Below are 13242 nucleotides of genomic sequence, written 5' to 3' on the forward strand. Positions count from 1 at the left end.
ACAAAAGGGATATTATAATTCTCCAAGACACAAAAGACTCTGCGATGCCAAAGTGGTCAAATGAAACCAGTAGCGACTGTATATTACTGCATGTGCATGCTCTCTGTCCGTGATACCTTCTAAACTAACACACTACTTTCCTGCCCGTCCTTTTCTGCCTTGTTTTACTTGAATAACTTTTTTTTTTTCACTTCCTTGCCGTCCTCTTGAACTATGATTTAACCTAAATACTAAAAATACTAACACCAAATATACTAATGGAAGCATTTTCTACTAAAAAATACTACTAATTCTACTAATCTGTAATATACTAACTTAACTGCAGAATGCGCTTAATGAATGCTACTCCAAGTATTACTCTGAGCTTTGTTTTCCTTCTGCTTCTATTATCTAACAGCCGGAATTGGCTCTGTAAGGTCTGAAAACTCATATTTGCTTTTAGCCAGTTTTATTTTACAAAATATTAAAAGATGATTAAAAACTGAGTCACTGCAAATACAGTATTTCAAAATTTTGAATTGATATTGACATACCCAGTCATTACAGTGAGTATGAGTTTTCAGACTGAACCTGTCCCACTTTTTTCTTTTCACCTCCTTCCCTTTTGTCTCCTTGTGAATAATCAAACAATCGGGGATCGAAATGGCTCAGAAAATGTTTTTCAATCAGTATGGGACACTCAAACTCCACTCGAACCCATCAATGGTATTCTGGTTTTGATCTTTGAGAAAAGAAATATCCATCCATCTGTTCTCTGTATTCCCAGTTGTCCTCTGTGGGTGTTGCAGGGGGCTGCGGCCTTTCCCAGCCTTTACCAGGCAAGCACACCCTGGAGGGCTTGTCAGCCCTATCACTTTATACTTAAAAAGATTCCTAAATGTAGAAATAGATTTACTAACCTGGCCATTATTGCAAGGTACACAAGCTAGACAAAATGTCTTAATTTCAATATTTCCATCACAACCCTACTTTACCTCAGATTCGTGGTTATATCTAAATTAGTCTGTGTTACCGCCACTGTTGGCCTGGCAGGGGTCAAAGGCTCCATCTGATTGGCTAAAGGTTGGGCAGAAGCTGACTGGCTTGGCAGAGGAGCTGGGGTCAGATGAAGAGATGGGTCGAGAAACAGAGATCACATCCAGGCCGAGCTATCGCTAAGCACCTCTCTGCAAACTGCATGTGTCTGTGTTTGCATAGAACCTCCTTTGACAGTGTTATTTATTGATCCAAACTTTGGCCTCTGCATGGTAATGATTGAATGCATGCTTCAACATGAGTGTAGGTGCTGGGTGGGTATGTGTGCGTGTGTGTGTGCGTGTGTGTAATGGGGCTTGTAGAGCAGATGGACACGTGTCACAGCAGGATCAAAGTGTGTGGTGTGTAACGGCTCTGATCACTGAAAACTGCATATGTAGGGGAGTGGACCAGTCCTGACTCTGAACAACTGTCGGTCTGTGTGAGGATATTACGAAAGGCCTTAATTTTATTTTTCACTCAGATAACTGTCTCATTCCATTCCATTCACCGGTCTGATGTAGTTCCAGATAAACCTGGTCTTTGATCTGCTCAGATTCTCAGGCTGTCAGCCTCTCTATAGCCCACTGAGGAACTCACCATACTATCTGCCGGCACCAAATAAAACCATCGCCAACAAGCAATAAAGAAGACTGAGAGACCGAGGGAGAGAACGATGAAGAGAAAATGTGATTTAAGGCTCGACGGGGGTCGTCTGCCCTGCACGACACGAGCCGTCTGATTGGTTATCAGCACGAGTCACAAATCTGCTGTCGCCATATTTTTAGAGGTCAGATAGGAGTGTCTTGCTGCGACACCAGGCAGTCAGGAAGTGAGGGGGAACAGCATGAGTGTGTGAAAAAGAGATAAATGGAGTGTGTATCCATTTGAGGGTTGGAAATTATATTAGTTTGGTCAATATGTAGCTTTCATTAAATATGAGGCAGGCTCTCTGACTGAAATGAAGGATCCTTCTCCCTAAACACACCCTGAAATCAAAGTGAAGAATCGGTTACATTACTTTTAATTTTCCTTGTTGTTATAAAAATCAGTAATTTGGCAGAAAGCATAAGTTAATGATCAGCCAGGAATTACATTCGGTGCCAGTCCCAGTGCAGGCAGTGGTGGGCTTTTATATGATGAGGAAGAAGGTAAGTTTGTGGAGGGTTAGGGTTAGACGTGTAGCCGTGCAGCACATCGGACTTTAATGCAGGAGACTGGAGTTCATATCTTGTCACAGACCCACAATTTATGTTTTCCTTTTAATGAACCAAAACCCCTATAGTTAGTTCCTCAACATTAACCATAGGCAAGAATTTTTAAATGGGTGGCATTAAATTTAAAACACAAACAAACAAACAAACAAAAAAATGTTGAACGTAATCCAGTGTTTTGCAGAATCATGACTCCTTTAACATCCATATTGAGGGTCTTTGTTTGTTGCAACCACTATTAAACATCAAAAAAAAAAACTATATTAGTATCAGCCTTAAAAGCAGACCAGCGTTCCCATCTAAAATGCCAAAAACCCAGTATTTACCAGTCCTAAATCACTGGTTAATGCTGATGCACTGAAGCCACTTCAATCCAAAATCCCATTTCAGTTGAACTGCAGTGTGTATGTATGTGTGTGTGTGTGTGTGTGTGTGTGTGTGTGTGTGTGTTTTTTTTGAGCGCGTGTGGGAGTGTGTATGTATGCAGTGTATGTGTTAGGAAAGAGTGAGAGATGAGTTGTTGTTTTTTTGGCCAGCAGATGGTGAGCGGAGGATGAAGAATATCTGACAGAATGAAAGCATTGCTACTTTTGCTTTGTGTCTTTATTTTCTGTCTGTGTCTCTATCTGTGTGCCCCCCCCCACCCCCACCCCTCAACTTCCATTGCGTCGTTGTTTACCACTTGCTCTCTCAGGCATTTGAGTGATATGCCAGTAATCTACAGATATATTATTAAATATCTCCTGATTTGACAGTCTTTAAACCCAAATCTATCAGAAGTATTTTGTGTGTCCTTCTTTAAATGTTTATCTTAAAACCCCGGGATGAGAGTCATAATTAACTATATCCATGTGTGTATGATGTGGAATCTGGTCCAATTGTTTCAAAACTTTCAGGAGAGAACGTCCCCACAGACAGCCGGTATAATATCGATGAGTGCACCAATAAATGTACAATGGCATCATCCTGCTCCCTCCTCATTTAAATAACAAACTACTCCATGCTCTGCCAGTATGAATGCACACAGTGATCCTCTCCTTTTTCTCAGCCACTGGCTTGCTCTCCTTGCAATCACAGTGTCTCAATGCTAAATAGTCTATTTTACAGAATACATCTGCCATATTGCCTTCTCACTTTGTTCTAACACAAATCCTATAATCCTATCAAAGGTCAGCCTTCTCTTTTCTCCCTGCTTTCCACTCTCACCACTGCCTGTGTATTCACTTTTTTTTTTTTCCTGATGTAATAATAGAACAATATGGAGGATAAAAAGAGGACAAGGAGGTGGAGGAAGATCCTGTTGTTTCCTTTCATCTAACTTAAGCATTACTGTCCTCCCTCCCTCTGTTTCTTTTTGGTCTCAGTTCATTTGAATTCAGTTCAATTATTTATTGGCGTAAGAAGTACTTTCAAAAGCCAACAATCAGCACTTCATACATTCTCACTGTGCTGACATGACCGGTTTCATAACTTGGATTATTTCATTGTTCACAAGTCAATATCTGCAATAAATTAAAAGAGGGAGTTTTGTTAAATGATTAAAAACCAGCAAGTAGGTATGTGTGCAAAGTCATAGCCACAAAAATGCAATGCACGCATCCTCATAGAGTGAGAGCCACAGTGCTGACATCACTTCCTGTTTAGCTGCTGCTCTGCTAGCGTCTTTGAGTCAGTGCAATCACTTGCCTTTCTGTAACAGTGAAAGTTGTTCCTGTTTACTCTCCATAAAAATAAATAAGGAATATTGGACTATGGACTTAAAAATGTTAACTCTGCTTTTAGCTCTGTTTTGTCTTCAACTAGCTCTTTAAGTAAATGTTTAATGTAAATTATGTTTAGCAGCTAGATGCTAAACCACCAGCGACTTGCTAATTTTGTTTGTCTGCTGTTTGCTGCTGGACAGGTACAGGAAGCGTAAAACAGGTTTACCAGAATTTCTTTTTTTTTTTTTTTTTTTTTTTCTGAAAACAGCTGATTGCCGCTGGACACAGAGTTGAGTCTGAACCAAAATAGTAAAGTTGCAGGTAGTAAAATAAATCAACCTGCTCAAAGACACTAAAATGCTCCATAGAGCTGTTAGATTATATTTATTATATGTAGTATAATAGTATAAAAATATTGATTATTGCAGCTTTAAACCACAATATATTTTTTAGTATTAAGAAAAAAAAAAAAAGTAGTTGGCTGAAGATTTACCAGTGATGCAGTGCATTGCCTTGTATGATATTGTTTCAGTGTCTGTCCATGATATCCACCAATTCTCTCTTCTATTGTCTTTCCTTTAAACTTGGACATTTTAGCTGTGATCTGTTGTATATGTAAACATATCTAATGTATTGTCACTGTTGTGTGTGAACACGCCTCAACACACTGAACTGGCCTCAGTGTGTTGACCTGGTGACACTGAATCTACAGGAGTCAGATGTAGTGTTTTTAAAAGTATTTGTTATAATCAGAAAAAAAAAAAAATCCACAAATTAAATCAGGATATTAGCGATACATTTTTAACAAGTTCACCATTCCCGTCCTGAAAGACAGAATAAATCACATGATACATTGTTTTATTGAGTTGAAAAAGAAGAAAAAAAGACATTGAGCAAACACACCCTAAAGCCCATTGTGCAAGTTAACACACTGTAACGCTGGTTAAATCATAGACAGGGGGAGAGAGAGAGAGAAAGAGAGAGGTGCAGTGTCATCACTGCAGACTCGCCGCTTGATTTGCATGTACAAAATTAATCAGCAGCATATTGCGTCCTGCTGATGCTAATTAGAGAAGTAACCATAAATACCAACCACTTAATCATCAATATTAATATGCATAATTATTAATAATTCTGTTTCCCCCTCCAACACGACGGCACCGCGGGGCCTCAGCTACTTGTGTTTACACCTCCATCTATCTTCATTATATACACACCTTCTGTTAATCAGCTTTTCTCCCTCTCTCTCTCACTCTCTCTCTTCCCCCCCTCCTCTCCCTCTCTCTGTCTCTCTGTCACTCACTGTATGTGACCGTCATTCGAATCTGAAGTTTCTGTCTTGATTACTTTTTAAGAATGCAAATCATCTCTCCTCTGTCTGTCTTCAGTTTGGCGCATTTTAATTAGCGTGGCATACATTCTGGCTTAAATAAGATTCACTACAAATAAGATTTACTATTCCTCCGTTTGCCTATAAGACAATGATGGATGTTTTTCCTATAGAAAAGCAGGAAAAAGTATCAAAAACACATGAAACCTCTCCACAAAATGTTGTAATAGTTCATATTTTTTCCATTATTATACCAGAAAAAAATACTGACACTGCAGGCCTGGAGCATTAGTCGAACACATAGGTTTCATAAAGGTTTCGTTCATCCAAATTCATTCTCACCCTCGTGGTATCCACAGATAGTCCCGGTGAAAACTGTTAGCAGTGTGCTCTGGATCCTGTACAGACGTGTTGCATTTTTCAAAGCTTGAGCACCGCAAACAAAATCTAGTTGTGCTGATTTTTTAACTCGACGCCAGACATATTGTCAATTGCAGCGCGGGTTTAGTCAGGTCTAACCAGCAATCAGACCAAACACCTCCTAGACAGATTAGGTATGTATTAGTGTTCAGGCCAGTCATATCACCTGTGTGTCTTGTGCGTGTTTGTGTAGGTTAGTGTTTGTGTATTGGTGGAGAGAACCGGGGGAGAGATCTATAAACGCTGGCCTTGCAGGTTCATAACTGTCCCCATGGGAGCTGTGAACTGGCCATGCTGTTGACAAGTTGTTTGTGTGCATATATATGTGTGTGTGTGTGTGTGCGTGTGTGTGTGTGTGTTTGTGAGTAAGTTGGTGTGTCCGTGGCTTCTCTGATGGAGAAATGAAAGCAGAGGAGCATTTCATTTACTGCCCCAGGGAGACCTTTGCACCGTCATACATTTACTGATGCTTGCACTTTAACCGCTGCTGACCCAGCTTATAGCCCGAACCTAGCCTCTGTAAGCCTGCATGTAACCCAGGTTATAACCATATACCAACCCCTGCCTTCAGTTGACACAGTCACAGTTATTTTACCAGTTTATGCCACACCATGCCAGCTCATGGAATCTTTCAGGGAAGTCAGACATTTTCAAATACTGACATATTTCGGATAATACATGAATATGAAAATCAGCAGATTTGCAGGTCGGCGGTTTCTGAGGACAGCAGTGAGCTTTAACAGCTTCAACAACTGTTCGATTACCAGTCTCCATGTGACTCATAACTTCATCCCATTGGTGCTGTTAAAGATTGTACTAACAGCACCATAGCATCAAGGTATGAATAAGAAGATGCCGAACCAGTAAGAGAGTAAATACGAATATAACATTAACAATTCACTTTTTCTTTTAATCTCTTTAATCTTTTGTTTTTTCTTTTGTCCCCTGTTGTTTCTATTGATTATAATTTCCTATTGTATATTCTCATTTAGTTCCGTGTTCTTGATTTATATCCTCTTGTAAAGTCCTGCTACTGAGTAATGTTCATCATTATCTTATTGTTTTTGTCCATTTAGTGATGAAGCACATTAACAGGATCCCCTGGCTTCAAAGTCACCTTTCATTTGAAGCCAGGCAGAGAATACATGGGTTTGTGTAACTACAGTTGATTTATCTATGTATTTTGTTTAGTTTTTATTCTAAAACCATGATCACATTCTTTGCAGTAAATCATTTAAAATCTAAAGACACTGTCTCTTAGTCTGACCCAGGTTCTTGCCACAGCCTCCTGCATGAAGCGCTGTTGTATTGCTGACACTATGTAAAACCAATTACTGGCTTGAGCTGTAGTGTGGCTGCGCTTCAGTTTAACTTATGACTAACTTAACATCTCAGGTCCTGATGTTATGGAAGGACAAGTCGAGACGTTTCTGTTGTTGGTAATCATAGGCGAGCTTCGCGGACTGACCGCAGCTCATCATCATCATCATCACTGCTTTCTCCATCCTCTCTCTCGCTCTCTTATTACAAATGACGTGAAATAGATTTCAACTATATGTAACAGACAGTCATGACTTTTCTTTTGATTATAGACATACATTAGCCAGCCAGTCACAGATGGAGCCTCCTACCGTGTGAATGTGTATAATTACTATAATGATAATTATTACATTTCACCAGAGAGCTTTCGCATCATATGGTGGTTTAAGTGCTGCTTCAGAGACCTTTCCACTGAGACAAGGAAAAACGAAATAATCACTGTGAAATTGAAATGGATTTTCACTTACTGTGCAGTTCATAAATTTATGTTGATGACATTGGCGATTTAAGACCTTTTTTAGGGGTGATCAAGCCCATATACAGACATACAGCGACATGCAGTTGTCTGTTCATTGGCAAGTCGGTTTGACCTCTATCAAGTTGCAAGTACTTCACTTGTAAAGATAGCATTTCCCAAGTCTCTGCACAGGCCCTTGAACACTTTAGCAAGGTAGTGTATGCATGTCATTCTCATACGAGGCTGAGCCCCCTTAAAGGTCTGAGCCTAGAATCATCCCTGGTTGATGGTTAATTTAAAAAAAAAAATGAAACACAGTCTGAGGAAAATTGCATGGCTTGATGAAATAAAATGTGACAAAAACTTTGATAAAATATTCAGTGAACATTAATACTATAGTGATGCATCGCCATCAGCCACAGCTAACCCAGAGTCACCACTCGTCTAACTGCGTTAGATCCCAAAGATATGATCCACTACCTGCACATGGCCCGTGAGGCACAGGCCTCTGCTAGAAGCCAAAGTGTGACAAAGAAAGTCGTGTGCCTCCAGGTCAGGTTGTAAAGCAAATCAAAGGCCTATAGATTGCTTTAGAGCTAAACGACACAGTGTGTAAAGATGATGCCTAGGACTTTATGAGGGGGACAAATACGGTAGATAGATAGATGGCGAATATAAATAATGTGTGTCTGTAGATGTGTGTGTGTGTGTGTGTGTGTGTGTGTGTGTGTGTGTGTGCGCACGCAGTTCTGGGCAATAGAGCAACATCTGTTGTGCCTTAGGGCGAGGCAGCGCCTCAGCCAGGGGTCGGTCCCACACAGTGCACACACACTTATTCCTAGCCACCTTTTTTCAGGTTACTGCCACATCTCTTGCTGTGTATATGTGTGTGTGTGTGTGTGTGTGTGTGTGTGTGTGTGTGTGTGTGTGTGTGTGGCAAATCCCAAGTGTACTGCAGTGTGTGCAGAGTCTCCAGATTGCAAGAGAGAAATAATAAGAGAGAGGTAAACACACACACACACACACGCTCACGCACGCGCACACACACACACACACACAAACACACGCACACACACTCACACTCACACACACACACACATACACACACACATACACAAACACTCTCACACACACACACACACACACACACACATACACACACACTCACACAAACACACACACACTCACACCCACACACACACACACACATACACACACACTCACACAAACACACACACACACACACATACACACACACTCACACAAACACGCACACACACACGTTTCTATGTTTGGAAGTCACACATTGCGGCTGGTTTCTTGTAGAGCCCATAGGGCAACCAAACTGTGACTAATAAGTATATATGTGACAGTATATGTGCACATATGTATGTGTGTGTGTGTGTTATTGTGTGCCAGGAAAAACTTTCGAGGGGGCTTCAGTGAGAGGTGACCTCAATGTTCAAAGCAGTGATAAGGCCTGTTTGTAATAAATGACATATCAAGGTCTGAAGTTTTCCAACTCAAAATCATTTTGAAAATAACCGTGTGCGAACGCTCAGGCATGTGCGTATGCAGCTCCATGATTCATTCTGTTAAAGACATTACAAGTGACACATGGTATTAATCACAGTAATCCCATTCTCTTTATCAGTACCCACTGCTGTGCTTTAATGAGTGATCCACATAGAGAGGTTCTCACACAGACGGGGTGTTGCTGGGAGATAACCGACTCACTAACTGTCTCTTTTAACCACATGCCATCCTGTCAACCTCAAATTTTAGCCAAGCAAAAATATGCAGGTATTCTTTTTAAATAGCACTTCTATTTTATATGTGTATTGAAAATGAATAAAAAATTTGTGTGGAGTGAGGAGCCACGATTCAAATGTTGCTAGATTCTCCCTAAGGCTGTTGGCAGTTGTTGATTTCCTCACCTGTTTGCTGAAGTGTAGCTTCACGGTCCTCATAATTAAATAACACATATTTTATTGTATGATTGTGTTTTTTAAAGGAGAAAGGGCACTTTGTGTCTGCAGTTTATATTTATGTCTTTGCCACTTTGCCTCTCTAACCTGCACATTAGACACAATGTTGTTACTGAACAACTCTACAAAGCCCTATATGATTTTCAGTGACCGTTTCTGAACATCCCATGCTAACTTTTTAAAATAAGCTCTATAATATATCATCTACTGTGTTGTTATGGTGTAGAGTGCTGCAGGGATGACATATTTCTGTAGACCAACCCCGGAAGTTATCATCACCCTGGAGGCAAATGTAACATGGGGTTAGGGTAGGGTGAAGGTTGGTTGAGACTGCAAGAACATTTCTGTTTTTTTGGTTTTGTTTTTTCTCACAGCTTTTAGTAGTGAATGGAATTCAATTGTGGGTGAAAAGTCAGGGGTACAACAACAAGGTAGCAAACAAGCTAGTGAATAAACCCTCAGTTAAGATTATTATTATCAAACTAGTGTTTTGAAGTTTTAAGAAAAATCTTGTTAGTCTGTAACAAAATATGAACTCTTGTGAAATTGTATGTATTTGTCTGTGAGAGCAGGTTATTAGGACCCATGGTTGAATTTTATTATTGTCCAGTCCGCGTGCCGCTGGTATTCTTTACTATTCCAAAGGTCAAATTATTGTTATCATGATGACAGAAGTTCAGTCTACCTGCCAGTAGCACCGGTGACCTTTAGGGTATTTGAAGTTGGAGGACTTGGTGACACTGGTCTCACAACCCAGGTACATCCACAAACATCATCCTATACTCTAAAGTTAGCTTTTGATGCTATCGATGAAACCAGATCCAATTCACTGAAAAACCAATCCAGCTCAGCTTATGTCTTAGGTCGAACTTAACCTGTTGTAATAAATGCATCAGGGACGGCCTCTACTTTTGAGATGACTGCAGTTGATCAAATGAAATCGATTCTCAGTACACTTATAATCAAACTCGCTCTCCTGTAACTTGAAGTTCCATGGCTCAAATATGCGGCGGGCCACACATGCTCCGTATTTTACATGAAATAACTAGTTTGGCACTGGGGGAAAATTATCTTAAACTGTGATGTTACTTGACATTGTCCAAAGTAATCTGGAAGATAAAATAAAGCCAAAAGTGCTGATCTCTTATTAGTATGTGTCATGCATTATGTATTTGAATTTTCAAAGTGCTGTGAAAGTACACGGCAACACTGCAATGGAGATGCTTTTTCATCAAGTGTCGGTATTACAGGCTCCGCAGTCTGCAGTGACAGTGGGCGAACGGAGGAAGAGGTTTTGGGACAGGGAGGTCTTGCTGTGAGAGCTGCAATCACATTCAAGTGATTGTGATTCCTCTGGCATGAGGGGAATTGATTCAGCAGCTTGATCCTGGATATGGAGCGCGATAGTGGTTTGGAGAGGAAGACAATGAGAGGACAACAGATTTGGCAGGAGAAAGAAAAAAATAATAAGGTTTTTACCAGACATGTCACTCTGATGTAATCTTAGTAATTGCCATTGACGTTTCGCAGCATTTGCACAGTGGTGTTTATTGATCCTTCTACAGTAGGATACAGCTTCAAACCGTTCCGTAGTTAGACAATAATTCACAAACAACACCTGAGTTCTTTCAAAATCCTCATGCAGATACAGATTCAGATCATTCAAACATCAAAATCCACCCCATTGTTTTCCTGGTCTATTGTTTTTCATTGTCCGCTTGGAAGCTGTCTGCATAAAATTCATTCATTCTTGTTATTATTATTATCAAAAAGAACATGTTTCCTCTCTTTACAGTACCTTCAGAACCCATTAAGACCCCTGCAATTTTTCACTTTTTGTTATGTTGCAGCCTAATGCTAAAATCCTTTACATTTTTCCTTCATCAATCTAAACTCAATACCCCATTATGACAAAGTAAAAACAGAATTTAGTTAAATTTATTTAAAAGGAAAAACTGAAACATCACATTGGCATAAATATTCAGACCCATTGCTATGAAACTTGAAATTCAGCTGAGGTGCCTTCCATTTCTCTCGATCATCTTTGAGATGTTTCTACATCTCGGTTCAAGACCACCTGTGGTAAATTTAATTGATTAGACATGATCTGGAAAGAGCCACACACCTGTCTGTGTAAGATCTCACAGCTGGCAATGTATATCAGAGCCATAACGTCGAAGGAACTGACTGCAGAGCTCAATGTCGAGGCACAGGTCAGGGGAAAGCTAAAAAAAAAAAACATTCTGCTTCATTGAAGGTTCACAAGAGTACAGTGGCCTCCATAATTCTTAAATGGTTGTGGAGTGTTTATTAATGAGGGAAAAAAAAAATGTTATATCAGCACAATGTTGCGACATAACAAAATGTGAAAAAAGTGAAGGGGTCTGAACGCTTCCTGAATGTACTGTTATTTCTTGTTTCTGTTCAACTCTCTCTACTTGAACATGAGCTCGTTCCCCCTGGCTGACGACCTCTTAAACCTAATCTGGCCACAGCTATCTCTGACCAAAGGCTGTGTATGTGACTTTGTAGCCTCAGCTTTTATGAGGCTGATGCAGTGTGAGCAGCAGTATCACAGTGCAATCTCTGCTGTAGCATGATCCCTCTGTGTTTAAATCAGTAATGCCGACCACACAACTGTTGGCACGGTGTTTGTTTTTTCTTTCTACTTTGGGCCATCTGTGGCACACTTACGGTTTTGCCATGGCTACGGCTTACAACCACTATTAGAGATATTGCTGAAAGAATCCTGTGAGGCAGTAAGGGAAAGTATCAAAAGCATTTTTTACCAGTGTTTGTACATGCGGTTGTGTGTATCGTGTATACATGTTTGTTCATCTAAAATAAAAATAGATAAAAACTAAAAAAGTTTAGGCTCCAGGCAAATAAACTTATTTGTTTAAAGGTTACAAAAACTGCAGTGTTAGGGATGGGCGTCAAGGGTTTCTAAGGTTACAGATGATAACATGCCTTTACTTCTGTCCTTACCCCTGACAAACAACAGTCTTTATTCGAACAGTCTCAAGAGGTGCTTGTGAAGAAAACCTTAAAAAAAAAGGGCTTTTTTAAGTCTCTGAACATACAACCAAGGGTGCTGATGCTCCGGTCAGGACAGACTCATTATTGAGGACATTCAAAGTACACTTTAGATCAATACTGGCAAGGTAAACAGTCCTACCCACTGTGTGACTTTGTTGTCAATCATACGGCAATGAGGAGGGTCAAGGCAGCCCTCCATCCTCACAGATGACTTCACCAGTGAGCTGTGTGTTAGCATTAACATTAATGTATATGGAAGGTCAGTGGGGCTGCTTTAAATTTGTGTCCCATCGTATGGTTGACCGATGATGAAACGAGAACAGTAAAACTGCCGTGTCCAGAATACTTGTTTTATGAGTAATTTGCCAGTAATTTATGAGTGTTTTACGAGACCATGTGTTTAATGTTTAACGCCATATCTGCTTTTTAGTGTGATGCCTGTGCTGATGTGTTTACATGCAATAAGAAATGTAGTTATTGAATACATTCCCGCTAAACACCTATTCTGTTTAAGATGTTTATGGGACATGGCAATGTGTTTTTTATATTGTCTATGGCCACAGGCAGCGGAGTTGTGTTATTTAAAAGATGCTGTTAATCGGTATCATAGGCCTTCTCCATTTCTAGTTAAAAATGCACTGCTCAGATAGTATGCAGAGCCATTTGACAGAAGGTGAGAATGCATGCACCCCCTTTGCAACCTGTCATATTTGGATTGTTGGGACTGGACACTCCTGGGGGAATATAGTGACGTAGG

The 13242-nt window shown here is 40.1% G+C and overlaps 1 protein-coding gene across 3 annotated transcripts in view; it reads left to right on the forward strand.

Annotated features, from left to right (window-relative positions):
• nlgn1 (neuroligin 1) overlaps positions 1–13242 on the forward strand; it is a 322717-nt gene that overhangs the window by 142176 nt on the left and 167299 nt on the right. The gene's annotated exons all lie outside the window — the stretch shown is intronic.

Source organism: Seriola aureovittata, chromosome 6 (assembly GCF_021018895.1).
Source record: "Seriola aureovittata isolate HTS-2021-v1 ecotype China chromosome 6, ASM2101889v1, whole genome shotgun sequence".
Classification (NCBI taxonomy): Eukaryota; Metazoa; Chordata; class Actinopteri; order Carangiformes; family Carangidae; genus Seriola; species Seriola aureovittata.